Raw genomic sequence first — 17075 nt, forward strand, 5'->3', positions numbered from 1 at the left:
AAATTGCATGCCATTCAGGATCTCGTAAAAGAGAAAATTTCGGTTTCGCACCGACCTAGCTTACTGCATCTATTTCCCTGTTATTCTCACCTATTCTGTATAGTGAAAATGGACCTAGAAGGAAAGCGTTTCCATAATAAAAAAAAGAGAAATAAAAGTCAACAGAGATCCTAAGCATCTTAGTTTGTATGTGCTTTGCTAACAATAGTGCCGTTAAAATAAGGTAACCCTAGCCAGAAATTTATCAAAAACGTAGGGGACGTAGTATCGCATAACTATCATGTCTTACTGAGGGGTATTTCAAACACGAATGATTATTGGACCAGAAATGAATACAGGAATATTGACCACGATGTAATACAAGCTCTTGCGTGATGTAATTGAGGACCGTTTTTGCAAAACATGCTTTATGCAAAAAAGTAAAAATTTACAGGCGACACATTTATTTACTTAACAGGAAAGTTTAGAGGGAAATATTTTTTACAGTTATCAGATATCGTACAGTCCTGGGTATGTTTTAAGACAGTCTTTGTGTGTACATAACATTTTTGATAGTTTATCAACTACTAGGAGCAGAAAAACAGTTTTATTTTTCAAAACTCGCTTTATACTCAAACTGGATCAGAGACACCTGAATATTAAGTGTCTGTTTTTTCACATAAGTTTTAAAATAATTTTTCTTTTTTATCTTCTACACAACTTCAGTGGACTCTGTATCTTCATAAATTCTCAGTGAGCTGTCATGATATTCATATTCCCCTCCTCTTGCAGAGAGTATGTCATGATAGAAACTTGCTGCATCCATAGGAATGCTAAGGAAACGCATTAACTTAACTACATACTTCTTTTCTGCACTCATATGGTTCATCTTGGAAATCATGGATTTCAACGAAGGAATGTCTTTCTTCAAAACATAACAACGTACTTCCGATTCAGAGAAATACGTCTTTTTAACAGCACATCGAATCTTACCACTGGCTAGTCTGGAGTTGTTGCTCGTACATCCACCATTTAGAAAGGCTAGGTAGACTTCAATATTTCTTTAGAAACCCATTTGAAGTCACAGGAAAGTCAGTCTTCTCCCCACACCAGTACCTTTCCGAATTTCACTAGAATATTCCTGTATTCACAAGGTGATATGATTTCTTCTTTCTTCCGATATTCCTTGTCACCTCTACCGAATACACGATGCGGTGGCATGAAACTATGTGTACGAATAGGAAAGTAGTGGGTAAGTTCAGAGAACACTGTAGTGCATTCCATAAAATTTGCCAGAATATAGAGCATTATAAAATTCTTGTACTGACTATTGCTCGAGTTTGAAAAAAGCTCAGGTTCAAACATTTCTTACCAATATCTCTAGTTTTCTGTTACAAAATGTTGTAGTGCAGATGCGATTTCTGTGGTATCGATAGCTACGACGCCACGGCGTAGGTTCAGGTTCTTAGGTTGGCACCACGACACCGACGACAGCGCCCTCTAGCCGGCGCTGTGCAGCTCTACGAGCGCCGCTCCAGATCCTACCCATTTGATTCCGAGTCAACGACCGAGCAAGTTAGGTTCTACTTCATAGTGGGCGAGCCACTACAGATTTTGATTGATGTACAGCTTCGCACCTACGTGCTCATCTCAGAGCAAAGTTAAGTATTATCAGTTGTATATGTTCATAAACCAGTAAAAGAGCTATCACCTATACGCAGTACCGAAGCATTTCACCTTTTCCTGCTCCTACTCACTTCCTACATTCGGCCTACCCTTCAGTTTGCAGGAGTAGACCCACGCGCGGCCTTTCAGGCGGGCTACAAAAATTTCATTTGCACCTCTTGTAGCTTATGTTTCACACCAAGCATACTGAAAATCTTCATCACTACCTTTTTTTGGTTCATGTATCACCACAGTCAGGTTATATAACCGCACCTTCCATAGAGATATTTGGCAAAGGTTCTTTTTGTTGTAGGCCAAAGACAATTTTTACAATTTCTTCAGAGAATTTGTTCATGATGCTGTGGAACTTCTTTGCAAGGGTTTTGCCCAAGCACAATTTAGTTTTACACACTTCCTGTGATTCCTTGGTTTCTGCGACCTTTATTTTCAGTTGTAGCTCCTTGCACATTGAACAGGTGTCACTGTGAGGGTTACCGTTAAATTTTGACGTACAACTGCTTTTATTACCTGCTTGCCTTTATTCTTTGCAAAAAATTTTCCACATTATACCTACATTTAATGTTGGGGCAAATACGACCTACTCATTTTTCCTCTAATGTAATGACGCTCTCTACACTTACACTTCAAAATGTTGTCTTTCACTTACTGGATCATAACTTCGTAGTCTTGAGTTGCTCTTCAGCCACCTCTTGGTTCCTGTAGCGCAGTCCCACGTCCTCCATAGTGCCGACCAATCCAGGCTAAGCGATCCCACGATACACCTGCTATGTAGCATCACAAACTGGTACTTCGGATCCATCTCAAAGTTTTCTGTTGTACGTGATAGAAACTGATTTACATGCCTTAGCTTCAGTGGGATCTACGACATATCTGGCTGGAGCTGAGATATCCACGTATGAGAGAAGAAATGCATCTTGTTTGCTGTTTTCTCCTGAATAATATAACATATTCCTGAAATATGAGAGTTTGCCTGCATGACAGTCTTTCCATCCATGATTGCTTGCCTCGCTCATTTCAGAATATCGCTAGACGACGTCAAGGGCAGCATTTTTCTTTGAACATCTAGTTGAACTTGTTTCCAAGATATCTGATTGCTGCGTTTTCTCTTCTTTCAAGGCCATCATTTGTTTCACTCACAGGAATATTATTTTCGCAGTCACCGTCCATATGTCACTATTTAACACAAGTGTAGACTTCTACACTTAACTTACACTAAGTGGCGGAAACTGGCGACCAACTCACGCAACAGCTATCATCAAGAAACGTAGTTTAATACTGCCTGCACAAACAGAATGTACACCCAAGTTGGTAGCTAATGGCAGCTCCCATTAGCGTCTGCGCCGTCTGACAGTTGAGATGGCATGCACCATAATGCGCTCTGCCATCTAGCGCCGAGAAAAACTTCTATCGTAGGTTCAACAAATTACGAGAAAACTCAACACTACCTCAAACACCTTTGGTAAACTAAGTAACATAAAGTGAATTTTGAAAAGACCCCTACATACACTTGAGGCGAGTTTTGAAAAAACAGGCTGTGTTCTCTGCTGCATAAGAGTGGAATAAAGCAAGTTTTGCCAAAGCCGACTGCATAGGCTTGTATAGGAAGCTGAACAGCATGTGTTAAAAAACTGTTAGAAATGCATAAAACCAGTTTTGTGACAACGACCCTCAATTTGGAATATTTGTATACTTGTATGACCATTTCGTGGCAGAAATTCCAAAATATTGAGTCTACCAGTACGTATCGTTTATCCTGACGTCATCAAAATGTTGGAAATAAACCACTCATCGCAAACCAATATCCGTACAGTACGTGACATAATAAGAATTCTTTCGTTAATTTCGATGACTCATTGCCAAAATCTCGTCTTTCAGTCTCAGATCTCGGGCTACGCAAGCAGACCGACACATAATTGAGATTTCGTATTCAGATTGTTTGCTTCACCATTTCATAGCTAAATTGTCAAATGGCTCTGAGCACTATGGGACTTAACAGCTGTGGTCATAAGTCCCCTAGAACTTAGAACTACTTAAACCTAACTAACCTAAGGACATCACACACATCCATGCCCGAGGCAGGATTCGAACCTGCGACCGTAGCAGTCGCGCGGTTCCGGACTGCGCACCTAGAACCCGGAGACCACCGCGGCCGGCGCTAAATTGTCAGTTTCCAACCTAACCTCACATTCGGGCTATTGTACAATTCAGTCTGCCACCACAACCTACATTCTAAAATACATTACATAAGGAGAATAAATACTGTTAGTACTCTGTTCTATAGGGGATGGACAAATATATCAAAACATTGCGAGAAATAATTACTTGAACATAAATGCAGATACTAGCCAAGTCAGCAGATTGCGCTGTTGTATTTTGCAGCGAACAGCACGTTGTGAAATGTCCTCAATACGTTGCAAGTGTTGGCTGTGGTCAGATCAGTGTTCTATGTAGAATGAGTGCGTTATGCCGGAGCTGAGTAAATCCGCATATGGGCAAATTGCTGATGCTAGTATGGAGGATGCTTCCATTTCCAAGGTAGCCAAAGTATTCAGTGTTTCAAGAGGTACCGTGTTGAAGATTTGAAGCGGAACAAGGATAACGACATCCACTAAGTCACAATGTGGACGAAATTGTGTATGTGGTGAAGGTCACTGAAGAGGATTTTGGGGAAAAATAAGAAGACGACAGCTGAGTAAGTCACAACAGAATTGAATATCGTACTCGCGGACCATTTCAGTACCAAAACAGCACGAAGCTGGGAATTGCAGTGCGAGCTGGATGATGATGATGTTTGGTCCGTGTGGCGCTCAACAGCGCGGTCATCAACGCCAGTACAAATTCCCGTTCTGTACACAGTCCAATCTAGCCACTTTCCCATATGATGATGGAGTGTTGAGGACAACACAAAAACGCAGTCGTCGGGCAGAGAAAATTCCCAACCCAGGCGGGTTCAAACCCGGAACCCTGTGATCCAGTGGTAGCAACGCTAGCCACTGGCGGGGCGAGCTGGCATTGTAAAACCACTAATCAGTGATGCAAATGCCCGTTAGGTAGAAAACATGGTGCAGAAGTTGTAACGGCGACCAGAATGGTCGCGGGGTTGTAGGTTAGGACGGACACGACCAGTGGAGGACCTTACGACACAACAAGAAGAGACAACAGAGTCACGAACCAAACAAGACAACCACGTCCAGTTGTATAGAAACACGAAATTCGATACGCTGTCTGAGGCGAGATGTCCTGAGACGAAAGCGAGGTTAGACTGGCAGGCTCAGCTTTTTTTTCTTTTCTTTTTCTTTATTGTGATTTCATTCCCCTGCCCCATAGGGGCAGGGGAGGGCTGTCAGCGGCACAATCCGCCGCTCTTCAGCCGAGTGACACTATAACTAAAACAAGAATAAAATGATACATACATAAGGAGATAAAAAAGGGGAACATAAAACAGAGTAAGGGGAGAAAATGGAGGTAAAATATACACTGACATGGAGACGTTCATGGGGGACAGTTAAAAAAGTCACCAGAAAGTTAAAAACACAGTTTGCGATTCTTAAAACACAGAGAAGACACTGAATGCGCAGCCACAGATTAAAAGTCGGTCACAGTAGTAAAAACACTCCAGAACAACACACTTAAAACCCACTTGGAGCACACACGATGAAGAATGAAACTGCCAGGTGGGACCTGCCGAGGAAAAAAGGTCAGAGAGGATGGAAAAGGAGGGGAGAGCATGGGGCAGCTGGGGAAGAGGCGGGATGAAGAGAGGAGGGGCATCAGTGGGTTCATGAAGAGGCACGAGACACGTGGGGTGGGAGAGGGAGAGGGAAGACAGGGCAGGAGGGAGCGCAGAGACACTGACAAGAGGCACAAGAGATGGAGGGGGAGTAGGAGGGGGAAGCCGCTCAGGAGGAGGGAGGGGGAGGAGAGGGAGCCCTGAGGGGGAGGCAGGAAGAGGGGGTTAGAGTTGGTAGGAAGGGTAGATGTCAGGGCGAAGCTCATCATCCGGGAGGAGTAGACGGTGTAAGTTGTGTTGGGAAAGGAGATGGAGGGTGTGGAGATGGAGAGAGGGTGGGACACAACACTAAAGGCGTGGCAACTGGTTGGGGGTGGAGAGGATGGGAGAAACCAGGGGGTGAGGGGGATCAAGACGGCGGACAATATATAGTGTGCGGATGTGTTCAAGGAAAAGGAGGAGGTGGAGGAAGGGGATGAGGTCGTAGAGGATGCGCGTGGTGGATGGAAGGCAGATGTGGAAGGCGAGGTGGAGCGCATAGCGTTCGAGGATTCGGAGGGCTTTATAGAACCGGTGAGGGGCGGAAATCCAAGCGACGCTGGCATAACAGAGGATGGGGCGGATCAAGGATTTGTAGGTGTGAAGGATGGTGGAAGGATGCAGACCCCACATCCGGCCGGACAGGAGTTTCAGGAGGCGGAGGCGGTTGAGAGCTTTGTTTTGGACGGTAAGGAGATGGGGAGTCCAGGTGAGGTGGCGGTCGAGTGTGAGGCCAAGGTATTTGAGGGTAGGAGTGAGGTGGATAGGATGGCCATAAATGGTGAGGTAGAAATCATGGAGGTGGAAGGAGCGGGTGGTGCGGCCTATGATGATCGCCTGGGTTTTGGAGGGATTAACACGAAGGAACCACTGGTTGCACCAAGTGGTGAATTGGTCAAGGTGGGTTTGGAGGGTACGTTGGGACCTTTGAAGGGTAGGATAAAGGGCTAGGAAGGCGGTGTCATCAGCGAACTGGAGAAGATGAACAGGAGGGGGAGGTTTGGGCGTATCAGCAGTGTACAGGAGGTAGAGGAGAGGGGAAAGGACAGAACCTTGGGGCACGCCGGCAGAGGGGTAGAAAGTACGGGAGTTGGAATTGTGGATAGTCACATAGGAGGGACGATGGGAGAGGAAGGAAGCAACGAGATGGACGAAGTTGATGGGGAGAGCATAGGTCTGAAGTTTGAAGAGGAGCCCGGGTTGCCAGACACGGTCATAGGTGTTCTGGAGATCAAGGGAAACAAAGATAGCAGAGCGACGGGAGTTAAGTTGGAGAGAAAGAAGATTGGTAAGGTTAAGGAGCTGGTCGTCGGCGGAGAAGGAAGGCCGGAAGCCACATTGGGTAAGAGGAAGGAGGCGGTGCTGGTTAAGGTGGCGGTGAATACGGCGAGAGAGGATGGGCAGGCTCAGCAACAGGCAGGCGCTTAAGTACGCGATCGGGGACGCCGCAATTGGCCGCTGCAACCACGTGTTCCCATGTGGCGCCCTCACTCTAAAAGCGGGCCAGGAGGCACGCGCGTCCACAGCTTACAGCGCGATGGTACAGAGACCTCTATGGGTCTTCGACCTCCATGACGTCTGGCGGGGATTCAAATTCCGCGGCGCGCGGTACCAGAGAAGTCATAAAACGTGGACTATGGGGATATAATTGAAAAGCATATGATCGGATGAATGTCGTATCACCCAGTTTCCAACTTCTGGCCGAGTTTACGTCCCAAAAGTGAAACATGAAGGTGATGAGTTGGGTAGCCGTATAGCTGGGTCCGAGGTCGAGTTAATGGTTATGTGACCATTTTGGCTGAGTGAGCACGAGGATTAAGTACTGATCTCCCATAGCCACCACAGTGACTGGGTCACAATGCTATTGAGTCTTTGTGCTGTACGGTATATTGGAGAGAAGGGTGCACGATCACTAGTGGGCACTGTCCACCTCCATCATCGTTAGCAGACCTCTACACTATTTTATAGGAAGAATAGCATAAGATTCGCTTGAAAACATTACAGGACTTGCATCTATCCATTCCGACACGACTGGAAGCTGTTTTGAATGGCAAAGATTTTCATACACCGTATTAGATCACGTAATGTGGGGTGTTTGTTTGTTTCCATACATCTGTCCATCCCTTATAAATATGTGCATAACGATTTGACATGCAATAAAATTACTACGTCATTAGTCAAGGCCGAGGTCCAGTATCGGTGCAGTCGATTCAGATATTGCGCTACAAGGAAAATTATCTTCAAACTTAGTATCGGTTTTTATTTAGGTTTCCTTTCTGTTGGATTACGATTTTATAATGCGTAACACATGTAACCTGTAGCATCCCTTTTATTTAGTGAATGGTTCAAAGTAACGAAAGAAAGTTTTCGGCGAATCATACTAACAAGGAGACCGTACGAACTACCCCTCACCGATTTGGTTTATACTGACAAGGGGTGTAGCGCACGACAAGAATTTCAACATATGTAAACAAGAAGATGCAACTCTTACTCACTTTCGAGAAGATCGAGTTTGAAAATTTTCAAGCTTCCTTGTGCAGATATTTTTTACGGATGCACATATGCAAGCAGTTCCGCTGCCGAGCGAGTAAGCGCTAATTTCATAAGCGCAAGGTCTCTAGTTCGAATGTCACTTATGGTATTTTTCCATGCTACAACAGATATATTATGACTGTGCAGATTCTCAGTATTTAATCATTCATTTATAACTTACATAATAATTATCCTGAAAAAAGGAGAAAAAACTCATTCCATAAGGATATCGAAAATAAAAAAATACATGATTACCCAGAATGAAAATTCACTCTGCAGCCGAATGTTCGCTGATATAAACTTCCTGCCAGATTGAAACTGTATGCCGGACCGTGACTTGAACTCGAGACTTTTGCCTTTCACAGGCAAGCGTTCTACCAGCTTACCTACCCAAGCACGACTCATGACCCTTCCTCACAGCTTTACTTCTGCCAGTACCACATCTCCTACCATTCAAACTTCACAGAAACTCTTGTGCGAACCTTGCAAGACCAACACTTCTGTATGCCTGACTGACTGTTGCTGACGTAATTCGGTATGCGGTGGGCGGAGCATTATGTGAGATTGCCTTCTACACCCATTCTGTATTTCGATATCAGTATAAATGGTATGAAGATAGTCACTTTCTGTCCGAAACCGTTACCGTTATAAATAAATATTTAATTGCTGGAAGACCCTTTTAACTACACCGATGATTTTCTTGAAGAGAAATATTCTCAGAAATTAATCATTATTTATTCCCTTATTATTGAAAACAACAAAGAATATCGGCGTAAAAAGCGGTAACGCTAAGTAATGGTTTTACTTATAACTTATGTTTACTTGGTTTCCTATCGCATCATACCGCCTTCAAAAGCAACGAAAGTTTTCTGGAGCTACAACGAGGTTTCACTATTTTACTCAAGTTCTTGTAATTACAGTTTTCATAGCGATGTTGTTATGGAAAGTGGTTAGTAACATGCAGAAATTCAAAGTTTCTTTACACAGTAGGGGTCAAAGTTGCAAAGTAAAATTAATACTTTCGGATTCGACGTATTTTCTATTGACTGTAAAATACTTATGGACAAAATATGTGAGCAGTAAGCGACATACGAAAAGAAATATTTCATTTCACAACATACCAGTGAATCCAAATGTACTTTCCAAGACTATTGGAAAGATTTATTTGCTTCAAATGGCAACTGCAACATGCAGTCGAGAATCACAATTCGCACTCGCCTGACGTAAAACTTTTTTGATGCCAAAATCTGTTTGAGGAAACTACAGAATTCTACATTAACATAGTTTTTGGAGAACTATACCGACGAATACGTGGCCAATGAATGAAGTTTGCGAAAAAGTTATTTGAGTGAACGTTACAATGAAGTAATGAAGATCATTAAAGATGAAGTAAAAAATGAAAAGATTTTGATTTCAGTAGACAGGTAACTTGATCCTAAGGGTCGTTTTATGCCACTATTATTGTTGGACCAGTAGACCCTTCAGTGAAGCAAGTTTACAACAGTGGTCTGGAAAAAGATAATAATACAACTGTCAAGTTATTTGTCAATTTATTACCGTTACGTGGCCTGAAGAAATTAAGTCCAACAATATATTACTTTTCGTCTCAGACTCTGAGCCATAAATGAAAAAATGTGGGACAACTCTAAAAGTGCTATTTTCAAACACGCTTAACGTGATTTGCGTAGCACATGGTTTTTCCAGAGACAAAAGAGATACGAAACTTGTTTCCGGATCTCGACAAACTGATTTCCAGTATTAAGATCATTGTGAAACCACCATACACGATTCAGACATTTAAAGATCTTGCACCAGACGGACCTCTGCCACCTGAACGTATCATAACGAGATGGTAGATATGGATGTTAGCATAAGTTTACTACGCGTCAGATTTTCGACAATATAGCTAAGGTGGTCATTGTTCTGCGCACAGAAGCATTTTCAACTATTGCAGCAGAGAAACTTCTCGATCCTTTGGAAATAGGAAATCACTTATATTACGGCCGAGTTCCGTTTCCGCCGGCCACTGTGGCCGAACGGTTCTAAGCGCTTCAGTCCGGAACCACGCGACTGCTACGGTCGCAGGTTCGAATCCTGCCTCGGGCATGGATATGTGTGATATCCTTAGGTTAGTTAGGTTTAAGTAGTTCTAAGTTCTAGGGGACTGATGACCTCATGTGTTAAGTCCCATTGTGCTCCGAACCATTTGAACAATTTTTTTAGTTCCGTTTCCTGCCACAAATGGTCTGCCAGCTTCAAGAAACACAGCATCCTGTGGTGCTGTGTAGAGACTGGAGAGTGGGCAAGGGAAATGCGGTTCATTGGTTAGGGAAAAGTGTAGAATGGTGTTTTCGAAAAATTCTGATCTTGAAACAGAAACATTTCAAAAATTCCGCAAGGCGACAGTTCTATTGCAGTAGAAATGGACCCTACAGTAGTTAATTTTTTCAGGTTTACTTCCATGACCTCTGTAGAAGTTGAGAAATCCCTTTCTGAGATGAAAACTGCATTGCTTTACAGGAGACTCATCTTCATTAAAAAATTAATAAATGTGAAAAGCATTTCGTTTTGATGCGCAACTAATAAGCTGATAAGACACGGTAATGCACAGGCTTTCAAGAAATATTTCTTATCTGTCTAGCCGAATAAGCAGTTTGTTTAAAATTTTTAAGTTACTTTAAAATATAATACAACACCTTGTTAACATAAAAATATACTGATTGTATAATGCATAAATAAGGTTTTTCTGGATTGTCTTTCATTGCCTTTAGCTGTTTATATTGCTTTCTTGCCTCCCTATTTTAATGATGTATGACACCTAAACTTTTGACCTCTGAATTTATGACCCCTGCCCCTCTCGAAGTTCAGTGTTGTCTATCGGCGTCTCGGGCACGTGACGCGATAAGAAAGTATATAATAGGACCAGAGACCAATGGGGAATCATTGTAGCGACTGCGATACGAGTCCCAAATGGGGAAATCCGTTGGTAATAGCGACTTTGACCAAGTGTTGACTCTCATAGCCTGATGACCAGGAACGAGCATAATCAGCTATTTCCCACTGTCGTTAGCATCTGTGAAAAATGGATGAAGAGTAGTGAAATCATTAGTAGGCGACAAGGTGCTTGACGGCCATGGCTGATCACAGAACGTGGAGGCCGGAGGCTCACCCACTCTGTAAACCACAACAGGCAGTGACGTAGGGTAGTTACGATAATTGAACACGACGGCGCAGGCCCAAGTATTATGTTGGTGCTTAAGCTCGTAACGTTTTTCTTTAGCATGTTGGTATTCCGGTTGCTAAGGGCTTATTTAACGACTGTTATTTTGTATTTGCAAATGCTTCAAATGGCTCTGAGCACTATGGGACTCAACTGCTGAGGTCATTAGGCCCCTAGAACTTAGAACTAGTTAAACCTAACTAACCTAAGGACATCACAAACATCCATGCCCGAGGCAGGATTCGAACCTGCGACCGTAGCGGTCTTGCGGTTCCAGACTGCAGCGCCTTTAACCGCACGGCCACTTCGGCCGGCTTTGTACTTGCAGTTCACAATTGCTATTTGAGTTTACATATAGTCATTTTGTCATTTGGAGATAATGAGTAGAGCGGTGGAATGCCAGGTGGAGAAATTGGAACATTTTCGACATATTTTTCTGTTTCAGTAGAGGTGTGACATCAGCAGAAGCAGCCAGAAACTTTTGTGCCGCGTATGGGGATAATGCCATCGGACAGAGCGCAGCCGGCCGCCGTGGCCGAGCGGTTCTAGGCCCTTCAGTCTGGCCCTTCAGTCTGGAACCGCGCGACCACAACGGTCGCAGGTTCGAATCCTGCCTCAGGCACGGATGTGTGTGACGTCCTTAGGTTAGTTAGGTTTAAGGAGTTCTAAGTTCTAGGGGACTGATGACCTCAGATGTTAAGTCCCGTAGTGCTCAGAGCCATTTGATCCATTTAGACAGAGCACGATAAGAAAATCGTTTGCTCATGTTAAGGAGGACCTCTTTGACATTAGTGACTCCCCACATTCAGGAAAACCTTCGGGGTTTGATAAAGATAAATTAAACCCATTAATCCACAATGATGTACGTCAGTATGCGCGAGAACTGCGAAGTGTGACGAAATGTGATCATTCCACCATCGTGCGAATTTGCGTGCAAGGGGAAAGGTTCAAACGTCGGATGTGTGGGTACTGCTTGCTCTAAGGCAAAATCCTAAAAGTCCGCGTGCGGTCGGCCTTCTGACCGAGCGGTTCTAGGCGCTTGAGTTTGGAACCGCGCCGCTGCTGCGATCGCAGGTTCAAATCTTGCCTCGGGCATGGATGTTTGTGATGTCCGTAGGTTAGTTACGTTTAAGTAGTTCTAAGTCAAGGGACTGGTGACCTCAGATGTTAAGTCCCATAGTGCTTAGAGCCATTTGAACCATTCGAATCAGCGAGCGGCCATATGTGCATTCCGCTCGCTCGTCGTCTATTAGCTCGTGTGGAGCAACGACCGTTCCTGTTCTGTATCTTTATACTACAATAAGGAAAAGAAAGGAACGGTTGAACCTCACCAAAGCAGCAACTCCCTGTACGAGGACCTGCGCGGAACCGCAAAACATGATGTTATGTATCTGGTGAAACTGCGACGACGTGGTCTACTACGAATTGTATTCCCAAAGTATAACCATCACTGCTGACATTTACTATCGACAATTGAGATGTCTTGCAAACGAAATCCAAAAACATAAGCAAGGAAGACTGTGTGAAGTGATGCTATTCCACGAAAACCCCCACCCACATTCTGCTAGACAAAAAACGCTTTACACGAGTTGATCTGGGAAGTCATTCCACACCCACCCTATTCACCCGATCTTGTGCCCTCAGATTTTCACCTTTTCCACAACTTTCAAAGGACTTCCTTGCCGGATGAAAATGCGCTCCGAACATGTCTCGACGAATTCTTCGCCTCAAAACCACGTAAGTCGCGGAATCGAAAAGTTACCAAAGGTTGGCCGGCTGTTGTAAGTAGTGAAGAAGAATATATTATTGGTGACTAAATTTTCTGTTATACATGTTTGTTGTGTTTATTAAATTTACGCAAAAGCGCTACGTACTTATGTACCAAGTGCACATTGTTGAAAATGGTGCTCCGTAACAGGCGACCCTTACGTGTTCCCATTTTGACCCAACGACAGAGACAATAACGAATTCCTTGAGATTGCATCGTGGATCTATGGAAATGCGTCACCTCGTCGGAAGAAGTACGCCATCTCCCAGGTGAACGGTTACTGAAGACATCCATCGCACCACAGACGTAGGCCGGCGGGGATGTATGATACCACGGGGAACACTCACCAGGACTTCAATTGGACCATGAAAGCTGTTGATCACCTGAACATTATGTGGGCCGATTAAAACTGTGTGTCAGACCGATACTCAAACTCGTGACTTTTGCCTTTCGCCGGCAAGTGCTCTAGCAACTGAGCTACCCAAGCACGACCACGCCCCGTCCTCACAGCTTCCGAACTTTACAGAAGCTCTCCTGCGAACCTTGCAGAACTAACAGTCCTGTGAGAAAGGATATTGCGGAGACATGGCTTAACCACAGCCTGGGGAATATTTCCAGAATGAGATTTTCACTCTGCAGCGGAGTGTGCGCTGATATGAAACTTCCTGGCAGATTAAAACTGTGTGCCGGACCGAGACTCGAACTCGGGAAGTTTCACATCAGCGCACACTTCGCTGCAGAGTGAAAATCTCATCCTGGGATTATGCGGAGCAATTACATTCCTTCATGCTTGATGTCTTCCTCTAGTCGATGACATCTTCCATCAGGATAATGTCCGTGTAACAAGGCCAGACCGTCCTATGGTCGTTTGAAGAGAATGATAGTGAATTCCTACAGAAGCCTTGGCTCGAAATTTCCCTCATTTTCATCTGATGAAACGTAGCTGGGACGCTTTTGGGTGCCAAATCGGCATCCATAAACCCACGGCTGGAAATTCACGAGAATAGCGTAACATGTGAATAGACATTTGGTACCGTATACCTCCGAAGATCTATCGAGGACTTAATGAATCCGTACCACGTAGAATCGCTGCTGTATTGCATTCCAAAGGTGGACCAACACGCCATTAATCAGGTGGTCATAATGTTTTGCCTCGTCAGCGTTAGTGTTAGAGCTGCTCCATTGCGATAAAGGGTTCCAGTCACCTTACCTCTCAGAACATTTATCACATGGTTTTTGGAACTTTTTCATTGCCAATGTTATCAAGCACTCACGTGCAGGAAATGGAGAAAAATTCAAAGATGTGGATCCGATTTTCGAGGCGCGTCCATGCATTATTTTGGTACCATACATATATTGCAGACGGACTGACGTTCTACATAATTAACAAAGTACTAATTAATGGCTAGTTACTTCTGTCGATTATAAGTGAGTAATGAACGGCTAGTGCGCTGCCATGATTTACGATTGCTGACCAATGCAGCGCAGAATAATTTGGAAACGCTCTTCAAGCAGAACGATGCTTCCGTGCTTGGAGAGGCGCTAGGCTGTGAAAATTACACGTGGGTCACGCCAAAATTAATTAACTTCCCTTTTAATATTTGAATAATCTTCATTTTTTAATTTACTTCCTCTCACCTTTTGGATACAGAACAAAACCATCCCGAAAATTAAAAAAAGTTAACAAACGTATTTATTAAATTCTATTCTGCTTTCACTGCATTCGAACTGTCCCGCCATTTTCCAACACTGTCACTAGCAGAAATTTTCTTTACTAAAGTTTCTCTCATGAATACGAAACGAAATAGCAGCAGATAATTACCTGCACTTCACCTCCACAGTAAAAAAAAAAAGGGGGGACCTTCAGGTATATCTAAAATAAAGATCATGAATGTAGTTAGTGAAGGTCCGTTAGTGAAATGAAAAGACAAAATGCTTCCGATAGACACTGTCAGTAGAACTGTTGCATTTGCTTAACGCACTACCTTGACTCTAACATAGGACGTACTTCACAATGTGAATGACACGAAGTACACTACCAAACTCGTTTCATGAACGAATTAATGTACAACTAACGATACATTAGAAAATTATTATGCTATAAGCTTAGCTAAAAAATTGCTCATTATACAGGGTGGTCCATTGGTAGTGACCGAGGCAAATATCTCCCGAAATAAGCATCAAACAAAAAACTACAAAGAACGAAACTCGTCTAGCTTGAAGGGGGAAACCAGATGGCGCTGTGGTTGACCCGCTAGATGAAGCTGCCGTAGGTCAAACGGGTATCAAGTGCGTTTTTTTAAATAGGAAATCCGATTTTTATTACATATTCGTGTAGTACGTAAGGAAATATGAATGTTTTAGTTGGACCCTTTTTTCGCTTTGTGATAGGTGGCGCTGTAATAGTCACGTGGTATCACGTAACATTCCGCCAGTGCGGACGGTATTTGCTTCGTGATACATTACCCGTGTTAAAATGGACCGTTTACCAATTGCGGAAAAGGTAGATACCGTGTTGATGTATGGCTATTGTGATCAAAATGCCTAAAGAGCGTGTGCTATGAATGCTGCTCGGTATCTTGGACGACATCATCCAAGTGTCCGCACCGTTCGCTGGATAGTTACGTTATTTAATGAAACAGGAAATGTTCAGCCACATGTGAAACGTCAACCACGACCTGCAACAAATGATGATGCCCAAGTAGGTTTTTTAGCTGCTGTCGCGGCTAATCCGCACATCAGTAGCAGACAAATTGCGCGAGAGTTGGGAATCTCAAAAACTTCGGTGTCGAGAATGCTACATCAACATCGATTGCGCCCGTACCATATTTCTATGCACCAGGAATTGCATGACGAAGACTCTGAACCTCGTGTGCAGCTCTGCCACTGGGCACAAGAGAAATTACGGGACGATGACAGATTTTTTTCACGCGTTCTATTTGGCGACGAAGCGTCGTTTACTAACAGCGGTAACGTAAACCGGCATAGTATGCACTATTGGGCAACGGAAAATCCACGATGGCTGCGACAATTGGAACATCAGCGACCTTGGCGGGTTCATGTATGGTGCGGCATTGTGAGAGGAAAGAAAATTGGCCCCCATTTTATCGATGGCAATCTAAATGGTGCACATGTATGCTGATTTCCTACGTATTGTTTTACTGATGTTACTACAAGATGTTTCACTGCATGACAGAATGGCGATGTACTTCCAACATGATGGATGTCCGGCACATAGCTCGCGTGCGGTTGAAGCGGTATTGAATAGCATATTTCACGACAGGTGGATTGGTCGTTGAAGCACCATACCATGGCCCGCACGTTCACCGGATCTGACGTCCCCGGATTTCTTTCTGTGGGGAAAGTTGAAGGATATTTGCTATCGTGATCCACCGAAAGCGCCTGACAACATGCGTCAGCGCATTGTCAATGCCTGTGCGAACATTACGGAAGGTGAACTACTCGCTGTTGAGAGGAATGTCGCTACACGTATTGACAAATGCATTGAGGTTGACGGACATCATTTTGAGCATTTATTGCAGTAATGTGGTATTTACAGGTAATCACGCTGTAACAGCATGGGTTCTCAGAAATGATAAGTTAACAAAAGTACAAGTATCACAATGGAACAACCGAAATAAAATGTTCAAACAGTTTTAATCTGCCAGGAAGTTTCATATCATGGCACACTCCGCTTCAGAGAGAAAATCTCATTCTTCATTTACCTTTAAGTATAGAACCTAACGGCATTACAGGTGCCACGTGTGTGTATCATGCGTTGAAGGTCTTTAGCTGTGAGCTAGTGACTGTCAAAATAGATTTTTCTTTAGCCTTGCTTCCATTATTAGCCGTAACGTCAGAATTGCCTCTCTCGTGTCTTTACTTTTCCTAAAGCCAAACTGATCGTCACCTAGCGCATTCACAATTTTCTTTTCCATTCTTCTGTATATTATTCTTGTAAGCAGCTTCGATGCATGAGCTGTTAAGCTGATGGTGCGATAATTCTCGCACTAGTCAGCTCTTGCCGTCTTCGGAATTGTGTGGATGATGCTTTTCCGAAAGTCCGATGGTATATCGCCAGACCCATATATTCTACACACTAACGTGAATAGTCGTTTTTT

Source organism: Schistocerca piceifrons, chromosome 7 (genome assembly GCF_021461385.2).
Source record: "Schistocerca piceifrons isolate TAMUIC-IGC-003096 chromosome 7, iqSchPice1.1, whole genome shotgun sequence".
Classification (NCBI taxonomy): Eukaryota; Metazoa; Arthropoda; class Insecta; order Orthoptera; family Acrididae; genus Schistocerca; species Schistocerca piceifrons.